The 21,466-nt window shown below is 50.7% G+C and overlaps 1 long non-coding RNA gene across 1 annotated transcript in view; it reads left to right on the plus strand.

Annotated features, from left to right (window-relative positions):
• LOC140411748 (uncharacterized) overlaps positions 1-21,160 on the plus strand; it is a 34,285-nt gene extending 13,125 nt beyond the window's left edge. Inside the window, exon 3 of the long non-coding RNA XR_011940991.1 lies at positions 20,808-21,160. This is a non-coding gene — a long non-coding RNA (uncharacterized lncRNA). The remainder of the gene's footprint in view (positions 1-20,807) is intronic.
• The last annotated feature ends 306 nt before the right edge of the window (positions 21,161-21,466 follow it).

A 21,466-nucleotide genomic window follows, 5' to 3' on the forward strand; every position in this document is an offset into this window, starting at 1 on the left:
CCGAAGCAGTGGGGAGCATGCTGGGAATAAGCCAAACATTGTTTAAAATTCTTTCATGGGATGTGGGCATTTATTGCCAATCAACTCCAGGGTAGATTTAAGAGTCACATGAATGTGTTGAATAATATATATCGACATTGAATTCCTACAGTGCAGAAGGAGGCCATTAGGCCCATTAAGTCTGCACTGACCCACCTAGGATCACTTCCCGCCCTATTCCTGCAACCCCACCTAACCTACACAACTTTGGAAACTAAGGGACAATTTAGCCTGGCTAATCCGCCTAACCTGTTCATCTTTGGACTGTGGGAAGAAACTGGAGCACCCGGAGGAAACCCATGCAGACATGGAGAGAACGTGCAAGCTCCATACAGACAGTCACCCAAGGCCGGAATTGAACCTGTGTCCCTGTCGCTGTGAGGCAGCAGTGCGAACCACTGTGCCAACGTGCCGCCTGAGTCAACCACATTGCTGTGGGCATGGAGTCACATGTAGACCAGACCAGGTTGGGATGGCACATTAGTGAATGAGATATTTTTTTTTACAAAACTCGACAATTGTTTCATGGTCTTCATTTCACTTTTAATTCCAGATTTTTATTGAAATTAAATTTCACCATCTGCTGTGGTGGGATTTGAACTCGGGTCCCCAGAGCATTATCCTGGGTCCCTGGAGTACTAGTCCAATGACAATACCGCCATGTCACCACCTCCATCTTAACATGCGGTCTCTGCATTCATGGCAGTTTCTAGTGCTTAATAACCACCAATGATGAGTAGGTGGTTGATGCACTATCAATTACGACGAGACGAGAGTAGAGAGTAATTGAGGCTTTATTACGCAGAGATGTGGAGCCTCCCACAGCTGCTGCTGAAATGGCTGGAGCTCGGAGAGCCCACACATTTATACTCCGCCTACTGGGCGGAGCCAGTAGGCAGGGATCTACTCCCGTACCTGTAGTACAGGGGCCTTACCATAATACCCTCATATGCAGTATATACAATATAACAGTGGTGACTACTACAGTGGTGTGCCACTTTCTTGAACCCCTGCAGTCCATGTGATATAGAGACAGGCACAGTGCAGTTAGGAAGGGGGTTCCAGCACTTGGCTATTGTCCAACCTCATGTGCACAGTGAAAGCGAATTTCCCATGTTGCAAACTAGCATAGGCGCTCCAAAAAGGTTTGAAGGGTATCGAGAATAGCAGTGCCATCGGCCATTTTCTCAAATAGTGATCCATGTTCAGGACCTGCATATGTGATCGTCTGGGACATATGTTAGGAATTGCACGTGTCTGCCGGGCATATTGAAGCAGAAGAATAAGAAGCAGGAAAGGGTGGCTGTGAAATTCAAGAGAACTATGAACTATCCTCATTTGCTTCTATCCAGTCCAGTCAGAGTGCTGCACATACATTACAAATCTAACCCACAGGTATCAGGCAAGCGTAACTTCCCACAAAGTGAATTTCTGCAGCTCCTGCCATCAGCTATTCAGTCCAGGATTTCAATCAGGATTGCACCAGATTGGGTTTTCCTTTATGCTGTCAGGACTGAAGTCACTGAAGTCAGACGGTATGCATATGGATGAATACTGACATGAAAGCATGCTTACTTACGTGGAGAGCCAAACTCAATTTGTGGAGGTGTACAGCATTCCTGAAATGCGAGTTGCCATTGACTGCAAGCATACACATCAATATTCATATACCTGTGGGCAATAGGAAGCTATTTATTAATAGAAAGGCATGCATAAATGTGCAGAAAGTGCATGACCTCTGCCAGTAAACACTGCAGGTGATTGCTGGTTTGCTGGGAAGCAGTACGTTCCTTCATGCTTTTCAACATCCCATTATTGCTTTGGGAGGAGGAACAGACTTGAAAGCATTGCCTCAAGAGAGACATTGGTCATGCACTCCTGATATTGCCAATAAAACCTGAGTAAAACCCAAATATCCCAAACTTACAAAAGGGTGTATTTGGTTAGCAGAACTGCTTTGCCAATTTCAGGTATGTTTCCAGTATCTTCCCTGAATCAGACTGAGGGGCTGCATATGTCATCATAGAACGAGGAATTTTGTTGCTTGGCAATTTTGAATTGCACGAACTAAGGGCCCGACAGCATTATGAGGAGGATGACAAAGCAGCTGTGATAGAATGGCCAGCTCGCACGCAGGGATCACCCAGGTGGACAGTGGAAGGTGCTACTGTGGGCAGGAGTCAGACGCTGTCAAACGATGTGGAGCAGGTTGCCATGGACCAGACCCACTGTTTCTACAAGCCCACAACTCCACAGTGCGGCAGTTATTTATCATGGAGGAGGTTGCCGGGGGGATGTGGGGGTGGGATGCGGTGTCCCTGGCCAGTACCCCCCTAGTTGGTGAACCTGGAGGCGATCAGAGCGTCCCCTATGCATTGGCCCTGGCGCACAGGTTGTGCGGCCTCCCGTGCCTGCCCGGGCCCCTTGTCCTGCCCATCCTCGTCCTCTCTCACTTCCTCCTCGTCGGACAAGGCCTGGAGTTCACCCACCTCCTCCAACATGTCACCCTTCTGCTGCGCGATTTTGTGGTGGACACAGCAGGCCGCCACAATGCGGGTGACCCTCCCAGCGCCAAGCTATAGGGCCCCCTCCAGAACGGTCCAGGCACCTGAACCACATCTTCAGGATGCCAAAGCACCGCTTGATCACGCTTCTGGTCGCGGCATGGGCGTCGTTGTAGTGGGTCTCCATGTCGGTCTGTAGCCTACGGGTCGGCAACATCAGCCAAGAGCGCAGTGGATAACCCCTGTCGTACAGGGGGTACGCCTCGAAGAGGCTGGGAACTGGCGAGTGAGCGAGGATGAAGGCGTCTGAAAACCGCCCGGATATCAGGCGCTGACATGCATGATGCACATCTGATGGTCACATACCAGCTGCTTGAGTGGAACCCCATTCAGTTTGTGTAGAACGGCCTGTCACCTGTAGGCGCTTGTCGGGTGACATGCATCCTGGCAATCATCCCCTGGACCCACGGCATCTTGGCAGTAGCAGCGAACCCCACTGGCCGTGTCATAATATACGCCAGTATATCATGGTGCAGACACACACTGATGGACACACAGTGGGACCAATCAACATACACAACATACATTGCAGCCAATCACCAGTGAGAGCACACGCACTATAAAGACAGGGGACAGGAGAGTTCCCGCTCATTCTAGTAGCAGCCAGCTCGGAGCACAGAGCTCACAGCCTGCAACACAGACATTCACCATGTGCTGAGTGCATCAACTGGTTAGGACAAAGGCAAATGTCTTTAGTTAAAGCTGGTATCGTATTTACCCACAGTTCAAGTATGTTTAAATAGTTAACCTTTTCATAAAATAGTGTTGCACTACTTCAAGTGTTGGTGACCTGCATGTGATCCAGAACACCCTACACATCAGGCCGGGCTTCCTGGTGGGCTCAGTCCACATTGAAATGGATGTATTGTGCCGACTGGGCATATAGGGCCTCCGTGACGGCATGGATATACCTGTGCACCGAACTCTGAGATCCCTGACAGGTCGCCACTCGGCATCTGGAAGGAGCCCGTGTCGTAGACATTCGTGGCGATCTTCACCTTGACAGCCACCGGAAGCAGGCTTCCTGCCCCATACTCTGCGGTGGCAGGTGCGCCTTCACCTGGCAGGTATGTTGCACTCTCTCCCTGCTCAGCCGGAGTCTTTGACGGCATGCCTGGTCCGGCAGGTCCTCGAATGACAGGCACTGCCGGTACACACGAGGCCTCATTCGGCGCCTCCTTTGCGTCTCCTCCTCCTCCTCAGCATGTTGGATGGCCTGCTCTCCATCCTCAGTGGCTGCCTCCTGTCTCGCTGCAGCACGCACCACTGCTGCAGCTTCCTCCCCCAAGGAGGAACTCCAGCTGAGACAGCCACAGTGCACCCCCAGGGCTGCGGCAACTAGAAGGCCACCATTGATGGTTGTATTCCAATATCCATTGACTGCAGGGAGTGAAAGGCTGACATGTTAGCATAGTGCGTACCCGCTGCCCAACCAGGTCCAACAGGCTACATGGTGCCCCTGGTTGACAATGCGGAGCCTGTCCCCACATTCCGCCCCCCTCTCCCTCATCGCCGCACCGCTGGCCCCATTGGTGCCTGGAACCATGGGGCCTCTGGCCCAGGCGCCCGTCCCTGTTCCCAGGGGTACCATCAGCAGACACTGCACATGCCAATGGTATGCTCCACACATCCCCGTCCAGCGCCCCCTGTAATTAGCTATTGCGATTGTTGCCCTTGGGTGTGTGATGCCCCGCCGTTTGGGGGGGGGGGGCATGGCAGAGGGTGGGGTGCGGGGAGATGGTGGGGTGGGAGAGTGGGGGATGGATGCGGAGGTGGCAGTCTACAGCACCAGGGGTCAAGGTGGGTGGTCAGTGGGGTGCAGCAAGATAGCTGTCTTGTAAGTTACGGTGATCGTGGTCCATACCCGGGCACTGCCCCAGTCCTGTGGAGGGGGGGGGTCACCCTGGCCCCTACGGCCCTTCCACCCATCATCCCCCCCTCCACCCCCCATCCGCCAGCCCAGCCAGTCTCAGGACAGGCAGCCCATTGTCCCGCTTCTCCGTGTCCTACCTCCTCTCTCTCCCTCATCAGTCACAGCGCCCGTTCCCCGATTTTTAAAAGCACAAGTGAACCACGCCATCGGGAATTCGACCCGGTGGAGGCGGAGAATCGCGGAGGCCCCGGCGAATACCAGGTCAGGCCCGCTAATGATGTGCAAACGGAGTGGAACACATTGACGCCATGCCGAGGCACTGGAGAATTGCGATTTTGCGTGAAACCGGCACCCGCCACGATTTTGGCGTCAAAACCGATTCTACGCCCAATCGTGTTTCCCAATTCCAGCGTCAGCCGATGGAGAATCCCACCCCGTATTTATTGTGTGTCATGTGGGTGTACCACTCTACTCTAGTTCTTTTTGTACTATCTTGAAACAGGGAGAAACCAGCCTTCATCAAAGGTTCCTGTTGACCTGTTTTTGCATTATAATGTCTGCTTACCTTTACTCGTAACACATCCGAACCTTTGCCATGAGATGAGACCATTTGTGTAGATCTGCACATTTAGCAGTGCTCCTGGAACATAGTAGCTGGTGGAGCCGAGGAAGTGACAGAGACTTGAGAACCGACTCACCTTCTCCTGTGCATCTAACTGGGCCCAGCTTCGCTAGAGGTCACTGAAATGACAGTTAATTTCACGGGCATGATCCAACGGCCATGCTGTGCCAAAAAAGCAGCTTGCCGTGGCGCAGCGTGGCTGATAATAGCTGGGAGACCCCGCTCTCGGCGTCTACCCGACTTGCAACACCTCGCGAGATCCAACGCGAACACGCGAGACGTTGCGATTGCTCACTTTTTGGTAATTCTGCATATTAGAGTGGACAGCTAGCCTGGCTCTAATGTATAGATTCCTGAGGTACCTGAGGCTTTGTGATTCATCCCCTTTGTCTGAAAGACCTTGGGCGAGTGCTTTTCAGCACAGTCTCCACAAATAGGAACCAGACGGACCGGCACGTGTAGGGGTCTCCCAGGGAATCGGAGGCCCCTAGCTGCAAGCTCTTTGGGCAGGGTGGTGCCCTGGAATTGCTGCTGCCACCTGGATGTCAGCCTGGCACTGCCAAGGTTCACAGGTGGCATTGCCAGCTGGCATGGGCAATGACAGGGTGCCATGTGGAATCTTTTGTGCGTGTGTGATTGGGCCGGGGGTGTCCTGCATGGGTGCTGGGGGAGGAGGTCCGGGGACCCTCCCATAGTGTGTTTGGGCTGGAGGGGAGGTCGGGGATCACTGTGGGGGCCTCGGAGATTGGGACGTTTTTAAAAAATGGCATCCCGGGGCAGCACGGTGGCGCAGTGGTTAGCACTGCTGCCTCTTGGCACTGTGGACCCGGGCTCGATCCCGGCCCAGGTCACTGTCCGTCTGAAGTTTGCACAGTCTCCCCGTGTCTGCCCAGGTGTCCCATCCACGACAAAAGATGTGCAAGTTAGGTGGATTGGCCACGCTAAATTGCCCCTTGCTTGAAAAAACAAAGATTTGGGTACCCTAAATTTATATATTTTTTAAATGACGTCACGAACTCTCGCTACACTGGCGTGTTCTGGCGAACAGAGTTCCCCAGTGTACAAAACGGGGCTATGTGCGGCCTCAACCGCGTGTTCCCCATTGAGCCTCCTTATACAACACGGGTCACCGGGAAACACGCTCGCTATGGGACTTTGTTCCCATTTGGGTGAATCGCGCCCCATGTCTACCAACATGGACTGCAGCAGTTCAAGAAGGTGGCTCGCCACTATCTTCCCGCGGGCAATTAGAGGGAAGCAATAAATTCCGGCCTAGCCAGCGACACCCACATCCTATGAAAGCATTTTAAAAAATTCTACACAGCCTCTAAATCCCTCCCTAATGTTAATCACTAACATTTCCCACAGGTGTCAAAATGTAACGTTTAGACAAGCATTAAGATGGATCCACGATAGGATTGTGGCTGTAGTGTCTGCTGATGCATAGCGAGGGATTGGTACTGACATGTTGTGAAGACTACAATTACCTCTGTCCCTCACTAATGACGTTTAATTGGTAGGAAGATTTGAGCTGAGCAGAGAGCCCCAGCCATCATTTTGTAACCCTGTAGCCGTAGCCCCTTTTATGCTGGCACTGTTTTAGTTCAGATTCTGCAGAAACAGCATCTGAGAGCCATTTACTTTATTAAATCAGTTTCCCTTATCCCATAGCACAACCGAAGACCCATGAAACAAATTAATGAGAAACCTACCAAAAGTGGTTATTGTTGTGCCTGCAATCATCAACAAATTCCCCAGGTCGTGAATAGGTTCTCGTCTTACAATGTCCACAGTGGCCTCCTCAATGGGTAGAGGGTCCCCTGTCTGTGAGGTGCACTGAATGGACATGGTGAATGTCAGCACTACGATGTTAGTCAAGAAGTAGGAGGTGGGAGAAACTTATAGCACGACAAACAGCATATCAATTTACGAGCAAGCAGACAGCAACTGGAGTCTATTGACCCAGCAAGTAGCAAACAGAGTCTAAGCAGAGACTCTGCACACAACAGCAAACAGAACTCATCACCAAAACTACAGCAACGCGACACAATAGAAGCAGAATTATGCAGAAAAATGCAGTGGACAGGGGTTGGTTGCATAATACCAATTATGTGTAGGCATGATTGACCCAATCACCTCCATTCTGGCCGAGACTTATGGTGCCACTACGTGCAGCCCTGAATGGATTCTATTGACAAAGGTATGCTGCCCGGTAATAGCAAGGCCCATATCGCAGTGTGTTCATAGGTACAAGAGATTGGAATGTGAGATATTTTGATGGATAAAGTTCAGAAAAGGAAAGAGCACAAATGCACAGTTCTAAATTTATGTTTGCTGTATTTATAGCTGTTTTTCTCACCAACTGTTACTTATTCATAAGAACATAAGAACTAGGAGCAGGAGTAGGCCATCTGGCCCCTCGAGCCTGCTCCACCATTCAATGAGATCATGGCTGATCTTTTGTGGACTCAGCTCCACTTTCCGGCCTGAACACCATAACCCTTAATCCCTTTATTCTTCAAAAAACTATCTATCTTTATCTTAAAAACATTTAATGAAGGAGCCTCTACTGCTTCACTGGGCAAGGAATTCCATAGATTCACAACCCTTTGGGTGAAGAAGTTCCTCCTAAACTCAGTCCTAAATCTACTTCCCCTTATTTTGAGGCTATGCCCCCTCGTTCTGCTTTCACCCGCCAGTGGAAACAACCTGCCCGCATCTATCCTATCTATTCCCTTCATAATCTTATATGTTTCTATAAGATCCCCCCTCATCCTTCTAAATTCCAACGAGTACAGTTGCAGTCTACTCAACCTCTCCTCGTAATCCAACCCCTTCAGCTCTGGGATTAACCTAGTGAATGTCCTCTGCACACCCTCCAGTGCCAGTACGTCCTTTCTCAAGTAAGGAGACCAAAACTGAACACAATACTCCAGGTGTGGCCTCACTAACACCTTATACAATTGCAGCATAACCTCCCTAGTCTTAAACTCCATCCCTCTAGCAATGAAGGGCAAAATTCCATTTGCCTTCTTAATCACCTGTTGCACCTGAAAACCAACTTTCTGCGACTCATGCACTAGCACACCCAGGTCTCTCTGCACAGCAGCATGTTTTAATATTTTATCATTTAAATAATAAGCCCTTTTGCTGTTATTCCTACCAAAATGGATAACCTCACATTTGTCAACATTGTATTCAACTTGTTTACAGCTGATTCAGTAACATTTGCGATTGTCTCCAACATGCACCCCATTATACTAATAATGCAGTACAAATAATATCTGTAGAGTGTTATGATCCTGGACCAGATCCCAACATATGCTCGGACGCCAGGCAGAAACCCCCATATTTTATTTAATTTGTAAGACTGTAAGGAAAGGATACTTCACTCCAGGAGTGACTCCACACACAAAAGGGATATGGTGTATTAAACCAAGCTTTATTATTATCACAGTATTAAACTAATTTTTACATCTTACAATAAGTAGCTTACAATTACCCGTTAAGCAATGCTTAACAATAAAATGTAACACTTTAACATCTAATTGTTATCTTTTTATCTCCTATAAAGCAAAACCTATCTCAAGTCAAAATCCACTTTTAAATACAGTTAGCAAACTCAGGAATTCTTGTTGGAAATAGATGTCTTGGAGAAACTGCTCTGAGAAAGAGATCCTTCAGGAAATAGTCTGTGGATTCTTGCCTATGTAAAACTGCTGTTTAACTTCCCAGCATTTAGCAAAAAACTCCTGTTCTGTTCACAGCAAGATCTAAACTGAAGCTCAACACCTGCCTGCTTCAGCACCTGGTTCCTCCTATTAACTACCTCATCTCTATTCTACTACCTGGGTTATGACTATCTTACTAAGGCTAAACATAATGGCCTCATTGCACCCACCTCGGTCACGCAATGCGGTCGTTAAATTCTGTGAGAGGCCTCTAATGAGATTTGCGTTGCTCAGAATGCCTGTGGAGATTTGACAACATCTTGTGACATGTCGCAATCTGGATCTTGGCCTCGCTGGGCCAGATCCAGATTAACATATTTAAGTGGGCCATTAGGCAGGTTCTCCCGAGGTCCGGGAATGAGCACATGCACCTGGGAGATCTTGCCATGGCTCTGGTTAGCGCTGATCCGCACCAACATGGACTGGGCATAACGGCACTTGGGGGCATCTCCAGGCCATTTGAGGGTGGTCGGGCTCTGGGCAGGGTGGTACCCTGGCACTCCAGCTGGCACCTGGGTGCCTTGACTCTGCCAGCTTGGCACCCTGGCACAGATTAAAACATTCACCATCTCCCTTGTAAACCCCCCACTGTTCCAGCTCCCATCATTATTCTCTCAACTCAAACTACGGGTATCTGACTCATAACTGAGTCACCAGGTCCAGCGAAACACTTCATTCTTTACCCAAAACATTCAGCTCTCTCTTCCACTTCCTCCTGCCCCATACTCTTTTCAAGCTCAACTCATCCAGGGATCCCCAACTCCTGCTCCCTTGACCCATTGCCATTAAGCTGTTGGCTTCCCCTTAAATGCTATATTTGTCCAAATTCTTCCCACTCTTCCTTGCCCTCCAGATGGTTCCCACTTTCAAATCCACAATTATCACCTCTCTATTTGAATGCTTCCATCTGGGTTTCTGCCTCCCCCCCTAACCTAATTAAAGCCACAGACAATATTCTCTGTGGACAGTGCATTATTTATCCTAATTTTTCTATACCCCTCTCGCATTACTGTTCTCCTCCCGTTCCTATTCATGGTGAGGGCCCCCCCCCCCCACCCTCACACTTCAGGATTGTGGTGAAAATTCTCAGACGTGTCCTAAAAGTGGGTGTGATCGGTACAACAATTCTGTCAAATTTTTGCTGACACACATGAGATACATAGCATTCCAGTATGGCATAATGAGCACCAAGGAACTTTGATAACTCCCGGGTGGATCTCCAGAGTGATCAGATTTAGGTACATTGAAGCTTTTCTAGGTTGATTTGCTTTGCCAAGATAACAGGCTCAACAGGTGTTGTGTTCGGTGTTCGTTGTCTCGCAAGGAATCCACAGAACTGCTGGTGACTTGTCCAAACCTGGATCTTTATTAAAGCACACCTGGTAAGGTAACAATCAGATACAGAGCAAGTTATCATGGAGTTTCTATCGACCCCTCTGAAACTACCCCTATGCACGACTGTCCTCATGTATGACTTACAACCTTCTGGGGATCACCGGATCTGCCCAGACTTCTATCTGAGCGCCTTGTCCCATGACCACTGTCTCAAGACTGCATGGGGGATCTGTACTGCCACCTGCTGGTTGGAGGTTGCACCAGCAACTATATACAATATTGTTTACAGGCATTCCACTTCCTCAGGAAATATAAATGTTTACGTAAAAGCATGATTGATATCTTTACATTATACATTTGTGATATGCATAACAATGTGAACAGATTTAACTAGGGTGCCCATAGACATGATATGCCTGATCAGTGTCTGTCCCTTTCAAACAGCTGATTGTGCGCCCCTCACGTGATCGCCCCTATGATCACTGGAGCTGTTGCCAGCCTTTTCACCTCTTCACTTGCCGGCCTCTTGCTTCGTATCCTCTTTACACTGTGTCTTCAAAAGGCGTGTATCTGAGATTGCCACATGTGCATCATCAGTTTCGTCTTTGTTCGTATCTTCCAACGATGGTATTTATTGCTTCGTTGTGTATTTTTTGTCTTTTCTGTCTCCGGCTTGTTGGTCATCATGTTGCTTTCTTCTCTTTTGTTTTTGCCAGTGGGATGAGCTAGCTCTCCCATTCTTCTCCTCTTCCTCCTTCTTGTTTTAACAATTAGTTTGCAAATTCTTTTCTTTTTATGTTTGGGCTTGGCAACACCTGGTTTGGTGCAGATCTGCACCCTATGCATGGACGTACGTGGCTGCTCAGGTGGAACATGAGGTGCCAACGCGTCATCCCAGGATTGCATGACGGCGCCCAATTCTGCACCCTCAACTGGATGTTGCAGCGTCTCGCTTTCTGATGCCTGGGTGGAAGTTAGATCTACGACAACAGTCCTGCCCCTTCTTGGCTCGCTGGAGCAACGCTCAATGGCTCCTCATCACTGGAAATAATGATGAAGGCACTCTCTGGTCGTGACGATCCAGGTGTTGGGTCATCCTGGTCTTGCTTGGATATGTGTGTGTGATCCATCGAGCTGCACAGCGAGGTAGTCTTCAGTTCCTCCACTGACTCACACTCAGAGTCATCATTTTCAACATCACCAGAGCTGGTCTCATCGTGTTCATCATCAATCTCTTCCCACTCACCTTCCGATGGAGTGACATCGAGCAGCAGGGAGTTGACTACCGGAACTGTTTCAGAGGCCTGAGATGATTCACCAAATGCCTCTGGAGCAAGTGTTTCTAAGACTGGTATGATGTTGTCTGTTACTAGCTTGTTCAGTAGCTGGTCCTCTGAGGTATCAGCCACTGTGATCTCAGTGTTTATTTTGGAGTGCGCCACCTCGGAGCTCCCGTCCTTCTCAGTGTCCTGCGCGGTCTGGGCGTCCCTTGTGACCACCTCGTAATTCCCGCTACCAGCTCAACGCTGCTAGGGCTTCTTCATTTAGCCCACCCTTGGTCCCTCGAAACAGGTTTACCAGTATTTCACAGAAGTTTTCATCTGGCTCACGGTTGATGCCTTCACTTTCCGCTTCATCTTCGAGGTCAGCATTCATATATTCGTAGTAGTCATCATCAGATTCAGCATTGTCTGCAATGATTTCTCCTGTAAAATACAACATTGCACATGGAATTACGTGTTCACGCAGGAGGCAGCCAATTTCTAAGTCAGCCTCGAGTTTCGCTGCCATGCTCTTATTTAACATTCCACACTGTAGAACTTCAGGAGGACTGAAGAAATTAAAGAACAATTCATTTGGTACAGTTTTCGTGACTGTTCTGCGAATGCTTCGACCTTTATGCATCGACTTAGTTTTAATTGTTTTCAAGGTGACATTTTTGCCTTTCTTCTAGCCAGTGCACCCGATTATTTCTAGCTCATCAAGGAATGAATATTCAAGTTTATCAGGCCGTGATTCCAACTGTATACTTTCGTAGTCACCTCATTTGCAAAGTACTCATTAGGCTCAAACTTAAACTCCAGAGTGAAGCTCCTCGGCTTCTCATACAGTGACCCCGGATGGTAATCCTGCAAGAAAAAAACATGGTGAAATCTTGGGAAGGAGTGGTCTGGGGAGGAGGGGACTGACCCCTACACCCCTTGCTATAGGGACGCTGCTTTGCATTGAACACTCACTTAGTTGCCGTAGGCCGACCTCCGTTTGAGCCACTGCCTTCCCTTGGCACTTCCCAGTAGCTCCATTGCCCTCTGCCCCACAGGGGACTGCACGCACCAGTCAAGGAGGCTCCCGTCTTCTGGTGCTCTTGCCTGTAATGGGTCGTCTTGGCCTAGGGGACACAGAACGGACATGGTGAGATGCATGGAGGCGAGTTCCATGGGGGGTCTATAGCTGGTGGAATGTGTGTGCGAGGCACCTGGCTAAAGAGGACAATACATGTGTGGAGGGTGGGTTGTAAGGGAAATGCAGGAAGGTGGCCTTTGGTTGGCCTTTAGAGAATAGGGGAGTGTTGTGAGGAGTGAGAGACGGGAGTGATACCAGGGAACAGAGGTGGTGACTCACCCGAGCTGCCCTGAGGAGGTCAGTCATCTTTTTCAGCACTGGGTGCCAGTCCTCCTGGTGAGGCTGCCAGCACTGACAGCCTCTGCCACCTCCTCCCAGTCGCTGCTGACACCAGCCAGCTGTAGTCTCCACCCCACCTAGGGGAAGTGGGTGTCCCTCCTCTCGTCCACTGCATCTAGCATTCTGTCCAGCTCACTCTCTGGGAGGTGTGATGCAGTTGTCCGTGAAGCCACCTTCTTGGCTGGAATGAGAGTGGGTGAGGAGTGGAGTGTTTACAAACAGCTCCAGCTTGTCAGGCTCTCCGCTACTTCTGGCCCCAGCGAATCAGATGCGTGGGCACTGTGCTGGCTCATTTGCATGTCCTGACTCACTTACTGAATAGCGTCCCAACGGGAATGTGAATCGCGCGCTATTCAGTCCCAACAGCAAGGGCGGGATTCTCCGTCCCGCCAGCCCCGTTTTCCGGCATGATCAATCACTACTGAAGCGAGATTGTAGTCCAATTGAAGGCTTTAAGGAACAAGTAGTTACCCCAGCTGCTCCGGTACAGAATGACTGCTGTGGGTGAAACACAGACTCTTATGCTCCGTCTGCTGGGTGGAACCAGCAGGCAGGTTCTACCACTCATACTACAGTATAAGGTACATCCCACCTAGGTACCGCGATACCCCTAATATAGCCTACCACATTCACCCCCTGTTTAAAAAAGAGTCCGGTGGGGGTGGTGGCCTTGCTTTTACAGTGGTAGAGGTTATAGCGGTACCCTTCGGTGCCTTTACATGCAATACACATATTTGCAGACAATTATTTACAAGTTCATTTTACAATGAAAATATCAGCCGGTCGGGGGCCCCGGTCGTCCTCTGCGATCGTCGCAGTCCCGGCAGTGATGCTGGCGTCGCCTTGGGCATCTATGGCTCTGGGAGTGTGTCGTCTTCAGCTTCCTCGCATCCGGATGTGGCCAGTGGGAGGACGGATCCTCCTGGGAAGGGGACTGCGGTGGTGTGCGCCTGTGAAAAAATGGTTGGGGTTGGTGGGGGGGGGGGTGAGGGCGGGGATCCAGCGGGGGCCAGATCCCAGAGGGAGACCGTGCCTTGTCGGCCGTCGCCACATAGGCGTACTGGAGTTAGCATGGAGGAGATGTACCCTCTCGACCAGTGGGTCTGACTTGTGGGCCCATACGTGTTTGCGGAGTAGGACGGGTCCGGGGACTGCCAGCCACGTTGGGAGCGAGGTCCCCGAGGATGACTTCCTAGGAAAGGCAAGGAGACGTTCATGAGGTGTTTCGTTGGTAGTAGTGCACAGTAGTGATCGGATGGAGTGAAGTGCATCGGGGAGGACCTCCTGCCATCAGGACACTGGGAGATTCTTGGACCGTAGGGCCAGTAGGACAGCTTTCCAGACCGTCCCGTTCTCCCTCTCTACCTGCCCGTTTCCCCGGGGGTTGTAACTGGTCGTCCTGCTGGAGGCAATGCCCTTGCTGAGCAGGAATTGACACAGCTCGTCACTCATGAAGGAGGACCCCCTATCGCGATGGATATAGACGGGGAAACTGAACAGGTTAAAGATGCTGTGGAGGGCTTTAATGACGGTGGCAGCCATCATGTCGGGATAGGGGACGGCGAAAGGGAACCGGGAGTACTCATCAATCACGTTTAAGAAATACGTGTTGCGGTCGGTGGAGGGAAGGGGCCCTTTGAAATCCACGCTGAGGCGTTCAAAGGGGTGGGAAGCCTTCACCAGGTGCACTTTCTCTGGCCTGTAGAAGTGCGGCTTGCACTCCGCACAGATTTGGCAGTTTCTGGTTATGGCCCTGACCTCCTCGATGGAGTAGGGCAGATTGTGGGTTTTAACAAAGTGGAAGAACCGGGTGACCCCCGGGTGGCAGAGGTTGTCGTGGAGGGTTCGGAGTCGGTCTACATGTACACTGGCACAAGTGCCACGGGACAGGGCATTAGGAGGCTCGTTGAGCTTCCCGGGACGATACAAGATCTCGTAATTATAGGTGAAGAGCTCCATCCTCCACCGTAAGATCTTATCATTCTTAACTTTGCCCCGCTGTGCAATGTCAAACATGAAGGCTACCGACCGTTGGTCAGTGAGGAGAGTGAATCTCCTGTCGGCCAGATAATGCCTCCAATGCCGCACAACTTCGACGATGACTTGGGCCTCATTCTCGACGGAGGAATGGCGGATTTCTGAGGCGTGGAGGGTGCGTGAAAAGAAGGCCACGGGTCTGCCCGCCTGATTGAGGGTGGCAGCCAGAGCTACGTCTGATGCGTCGCTCTACACCTGGAAGGGGAGGGACTCATCGATTGCGTGCATCGTCGCCCTGGCGATGTCTGCTTTGATGCGACTGAAAGCCTGGCGGGCTTCTGCCGATAGGGGAAAAACCATGGACTGGATTAGTGGGCGGGCCTTGTCCGCATAATTGGGGACCCACTGGGCGCAATAAGAAAAGAAGCCCAGGCAACGTTTCAGGGCCTTGGGAAGTGGGGGAGGGGAAACTCCATGAGGGGGCGCATGCGTTCGGGATCTGGGCCTATGACTCCATCATCCTACGTAGCCGAGGATGGCGAGACGGTCGGTGCTGAACACGCATTTGTCCTTGTTACAGGTGAAGTTAAGGATTTTTGCGGTTATGAAGGAATTTGCGGAGGTTGGTGTCGTGGTCCTGCTGGTCGTGGCCGCAGATGGTGACATTGTCGAGGTACGGGAACGTGGCCCGCAGACCGTACCGGTCAACCATTCGGTCCATCTCCCATTGGAAGACCAAGACCCCATTTGTGACACCAAAGGGAACCCTAAGAAAGTGGCAAAGCCGCCCATCTGCTTCAAATGCAGTGTACATGCGGTCGTTCAGGCGAATGGGGAGCTGGTGGTAGGCTGATTTGAGGTCTACTGTGGAGAAAACCTCGTATTGCGCTATCTGGTTGACCATTTCAGATATGCGGGAAAGAGGGTACGCGTCGAGCTGCGTCGACCTGTTGATAGTCTGACTGTAGTCTATGACCATCCTATGTTTCGCCCCGGTCTTTACAACCATCACTTGAGCTCACCAGAGGCTGTTGCTGGCCTCGATAATGCCTTCCTTTAGTAACCGTTGGACTTCCGACCTAATGACTTCCGGTCCTGGGCACTGTACCGTCTGCTCCTGGTGGCGACGGGTTTGCAATCGGGGGTAAGGTTTGCAAACAGGGAAGGCGGGTCGACCTTGAGGGTCGCGAGGCCGCAGACAGTGAGGGGGGGTATGGGGTCGCCGAATTTGAACCTTAAACTTTGCAGGTTACACTGGAGGTCCAGTCCCAGGAGTGTGGCAACGCAGAGATGGGGGAGGGCGTAGAGTCAGAAGTTATTGAACTCCACGCCCTGAACCGTGAGGTTGGCTATGCAGTATCCCCGGATCTCCACAGAGTGGGTCCCAGAGGCCAGGGAGGTCTTTTGTTTAATCGGGTGTACAGCGAGGGAGCAGTGCCTTACCGTATTGGGATGGATAAACCTCTCCGTGCTCCCAGAGTCGATCAAGCAGGATGTCTTGTGCCCGTTGATGAGTACCGGCGTCGTAGCGGTTGAAAGCGTTCGGGGCTGAGACTGGTCCAGTGTCACTGAGGCAAGTTGTGGCAGAAGCTGAGAGATCTCGTCAGGCGACACACGGCCACCCGAGTCGGGGTCCTGAGACGTCATCCAAGATGGCTGCCCCCATGAATCGCACATGGCCGGTTGGGAGATCTCATCAGGCGATACATGGCCAACCGAGTCGGGGTCCTGAGATGTCATCCAAGATGGCTGCCCGCATGAATCGCACATGGCCCGTGAGGAGAGGAATGGCAGCGGGCCCAGTTCGCCTGTGGAGACAGCGGCAGCCAACCGGGCCTGGCACACTGCCGCGAGGTGCCCCTTCTTCCCGCAGCCCTTGCAGATTGCGGATCAGGCCGGGCAGCGTTGCCGGGGGTGTTTGTTTTGCCCGCAAAAATAGCATTCCCCCCCCCCCACCCCCACCCCAGCCTGGGGGTTTCCCGGCTGCCGCACTGCACAATCTTGTGGGGAATTTACAGGTGCTTTGGAATTGGCCACGGGTGGTGTCCACCCTGTCCATGCGGATACCGCACGGTCGGGAAAGTAGGCCTGGGCGTTGCAGGAGGCTACATCTAGGGAGTGTGCAAGTTTCCGTGCCTCTTTAAGCCGTAGTGTGTCGTTTTCCAGCAGTTGCTGGTGGATTTTAGAGGACAGCATGCCCGCAACAAAAGCATCCCGTATAAAGAATTCAGTGTGGTCATTGGCTGAGACTTGTGGACAGTTACAATTTCTACCTAACACTAACAATGCGCGGTAAAAATCGTCCAGTGATTCCCCTGGGATCTGCCGTCTGGTAGCTAAAAGATGCCGAGCGTATACCTGATTCACAGTGCGGACGTAGTGCTCTTTTAACAAAGTCATTGCGTCCTCGAAACCGTCTGCGTCTTCGATAAGCGTGTAGATTTCTGGGCTCACCCTTGAGTGAAGGACTTGCATTTTCTGTTCCTCCGTGGGGGTCGTCAGGGCTGTCCTGATGTACCAGTTGAAACATGCCAGCCAATGTTTAAAAGTTGCTGCTGCATTTGCCGCGTGGGGGTTGATTTGTAGACACTCTGGCTTGATGCGGAGAGCAGCCATTCTTCAATTTTGTTCATTAAATTGATGCACGATCAATCACTACTGAAGCGAGATTGCAGTCCAATTGAAGGCTTTAAGGAACAAGTAGTTACCCCAGCGGCTCCGGTACAGAATGACTGCTGTGGGTGAAACACAGACTCTTATGCTCCGCCTGCTGGGTGGAACCAGCAGGCAGGTTCTACCACTCATACTACAGTATAAGGTACATCCCACCTAGGTACCGCGATACCCCTAATAAAGCCTACCACACCCAGCAGAAGCGGGATTCTCCGTCCCACAAGCCCCGTTTTCAAGCACTGCGCGTCCACGCCAGCAGCGGGATTCTCTGCCCCGCCAGCTACGTTTTCCAGCACGGAATGCCCCCGCTAACAGCGGGATTCTCCGTTCCCGCAGCCGGTCAATGGGGTTTCCCATTGTGGCCCATCCCAGGCCTGGGTGCGCTGCCGGTGGGGTGGAGGAACCTGACAATGGAGAATCGTGGGCATTTGTGGGGAGCACGGTAGCACAAGTGGCTTCACAGCACCAGAGTCCCAAGCTCGATTCCCCGCTGGGACACTGTCTGTGCGAAGTCTGCATGTTCTCCCTGTGACTGCGTGGGTTTCCTCCGGGTGCTCCGGTTTCCTCCCACAGTCCAAAGACGTGCAGGTTAGGTGGCTTGGCCATGATAAATTGCCCTTAGTGTCCAAAAAAGGTTAGATGGGGTTATTGGGTTACGGGGATAGGGTGGAAGTGAGGGCTTAAGTGGGTCGGTGCAGACTCGATGGGCCGAATGGCCTCTTTCTGCACCGTATGTTCCTTGTTCTATGTTCTAATCCCGCAGTTGGTCTCCCAGGTGGATAATTCCAGCCCTGTTTGCTATGGCGCCATCAAATGAGGAAATTTCACTCAGACTGAAATGGCTTTTAAAGAGCTATGGGTGTTCTGCCCAGAGTAGTTCCTTGGTTCATTGTTTGTTGGTGGTTCGTCCTTGGCTGTTTTTGGTTGTGGTAGTTTGCTGGTGTCCTCCACCACCAGGGGCAGCATGAAGTGGCAGCTTCTAAGTCTCCCTCAGTCAGAACAGAAATTGAAACCGTGCTGTTATTGAGGACTGATGCGACCATCAATTCACACGAGACGATTAGTAGAAGTGGACAGTGGTTTCAATCAACTAGATCTGTGCCTGCCTGCGACTGCTCTGTACTGAGTACCACCTACAGGCTGCAGGTTTATGTACCACCCCCGAGGGGGCGGAGCCACAGGTGGAGCCCACAGGGGCATCAACATAGTACAGTACAATACAGTGGTGAATTGCAGTAGCAATACGTTCACCACAAGGACTACATACTAGCTACATAGCCAACTGAGCTAAACGCCCACCCCCAACTTTGCACAGCAAAGTTATAAATTACTGTGTTTCTAACACTGGAGGAGAGAGAGAGAAAGAGAGAGAGAGAAGTCAGACATATAGAAGGCTCTTGGGCACGCAAGCAATCAAAGACACTGAGGCAGAATTCTGTCAATCTCCTCTTGTAACTTTGGAAGCCAATCAATAGACTTTGGAAAATTGGTGTGTTTGATCATTTGTGCCATTGTTCCAGGGGTGCTGCCACTATCCAGCAGGTGAATCCTCACTGAAATCTGTCGGTTAAATTTAAGAACATGACCAGCCAATCATTTGCATGTAACTCCGTTTTATGTACGAGTTAAATTCCTAAGATTCAAAAGAACAGATATGGAAAATGGTCGAACATACGGTGCAAAATTTTCAACTTTGGGCCACGAATCTGGCCACCAGTTCAGTTCATCCGCAGTGAATCAGTGGAAGTTTCAAATGGATGCGGCCTGCTTGGCCCGGGACTGGGTTCGGTGCCCAATCAGCAGCACCAGAAATGGAGGCAGGGCGCAGTCACCGGGAGACCTTTGAAAGGCCGAGCAGCAGCCATGATTGTGCCTGCCACTCACTGCGGCCCAGGGAGAAGGACAACATCCAACCAGAACTTCCAGAGGCAAACCAACATGGACTATGTTGATGCATCGCTGGGGATTCACACTGAGTCTCTGGCCGGGAGGCAGGGTATTTTTTTCCCCGGCACCTGGCTGTCGAAATCCCCAGCAGGAGACCAAAGTGACATGGCTGAAGGTGACAGAAGAGGTGCACAGATGTGGTTTCACCAGGGGGACCTGGGTCCAGTGCCACAAGAGCTTCAATGGCCTCATAATATCAAGGTGGGTGAGAAGCCTCCAGCAGCATGTGCAGGAGCTCAACAGATACTCCTCGCTTAACATTGTACATTGTCAGAGCAAATGCCCAGTCACATTGCTCACATGCCGGTTTCTCTCTCATTGGGGTGAAAGGAGAAGGAACATAACAGCTCATGTCAATGCCATTCCATGAGAGTTGAAGGGAGAATGCATCATTCTTCCCTCTGTGGTGAGATGCCTATGGACTATATCATAGATGAATAGTGTGCGACCTCCAATCAGCAGGTGGCGGTGCAGACACACCATGCGGTCTCTAGACCAACATCATGTGACCAATGACTCACATTTAAGGGAAGACACATCCGGCCATCTTCAGAAGAAGATTGAGAGGGTAATAAGACATACAAGTGAATGGTCAGTGCTAGGTGCAGTTTCCTGTAGCCACCTAAAGTGGCCAACTCCCGATTTAAAATGGTGAACGGCAAAGGCTGATGGGAAAGTCAGCCAACAAGACAAAAAACAGCCCCAACCCCCCACCCAGGGAACCATACCCAAGGGAACAATGCACCAGAGAGCCTGCTCCACCTTATGTGCCCCAGGGGTCATGTTACAACTGTGGGCAGTCAGGACACTTCGCCCGAGATTGCAGGAGATCCCCACCAGCTAGACTAGCCCCCAGATATGAAAGAGAACACCACCCACAGTAGCTACAAGGTCCCAGCTGCCCCATGCAAACTGTGAGCACTTACCCACCACTTCTCATGGCAGCGTTACCTCAGCAAGGCCACTTCATTTTTGTTTCGCTCCTCCTTCCTCTCTTCTTCGGTCACGCTGCACTCCCTCCATATGCTAGTTACACCCCAGCCCAAATGTGATTTGCGATGTCCTTTCTGATGGAACCTGCAGAATGTTTTATGTTGTTTGTAGTGTTTTGTTAAATGCTGTATGTCAGACAGGAAAAAAAGAATATTCACAGCCCCACGCCCTTTCGGCCGAAACCTCTGAGGACTTGCCCACAGAGACTCACTATTGCCAGACACTAGTTCAGCGGAACTAGCTTGTCTGCAGAGACTTGTTAATGTACCAGACACCCGTTCGTAACTGCTCTTCTGGTTCGAAGGAAAGAACCACTACGGCAGCCCCACCACGATGACTACATTTCTTGCCCATTCTTGTTGGTTGCTCAGGCTGTGGAGAAACGGGACTATAAGAGTTGAGCCCCAAGTTCAAATCGCTCTCTCTTCACCGCTCTCTTCTTCCTGCCCGGGTCACCCAGCAAAAGGAACCAACATTGACCGTGACCGGTGCAGTGACTCCAGTGATCATCGAAATCGTAAGTCTTAATTCAATGCTCGCTACGAGATAGGCGCTCCTAGCTACCAATCCGTAGCAACTTCGAATCCCGCAGACTCAGAACCCGAACGAAAGGCCATTTGTTTCCCTGACCTGGTGGGCCAGTCCTAAGTTAAGTATAGGCCTGTTAGTTATAGAAGTAGTTTAGACGTAGAATTTGTGCATGAGTAGCGATTACTGTGTACAATAAATGTGCTTTGATTTAAATCTTACTAATCGGTGTATTGAGTTATTGATCATTACTCGGACTTGAACCTCGTGGCGGTATCATAAAGATACCTGGCGACTCGAGAGTAACGGTAATAAAACAGAGCAATTGAACCAAGGAGAAAATCAGCAACATTCCAGAGGAGTAATTAGCAGACTCCATGATAACGTGCTCTGTAACAGAGTGCTATCTTACCACACAAGACTCAATAAAAGATTCTGGTTTGGACAAGATGAGATTTTTGGTGGATTCCTTCGTAAGATATAAAAGACCAAACACAACACC

This window comes from Scyliorhinus torazame, chromosome 4 (assembly GCF_047496885.1).
Source record: "Scyliorhinus torazame isolate Kashiwa2021f chromosome 4, sScyTor2.1, whole genome shotgun sequence".
Lineage (NCBI taxonomy): Eukaryota > Metazoa > Chordata > Chondrichthyes > Carcharhiniformes > Scyliorhinidae > Scyliorhinus > Scyliorhinus torazame.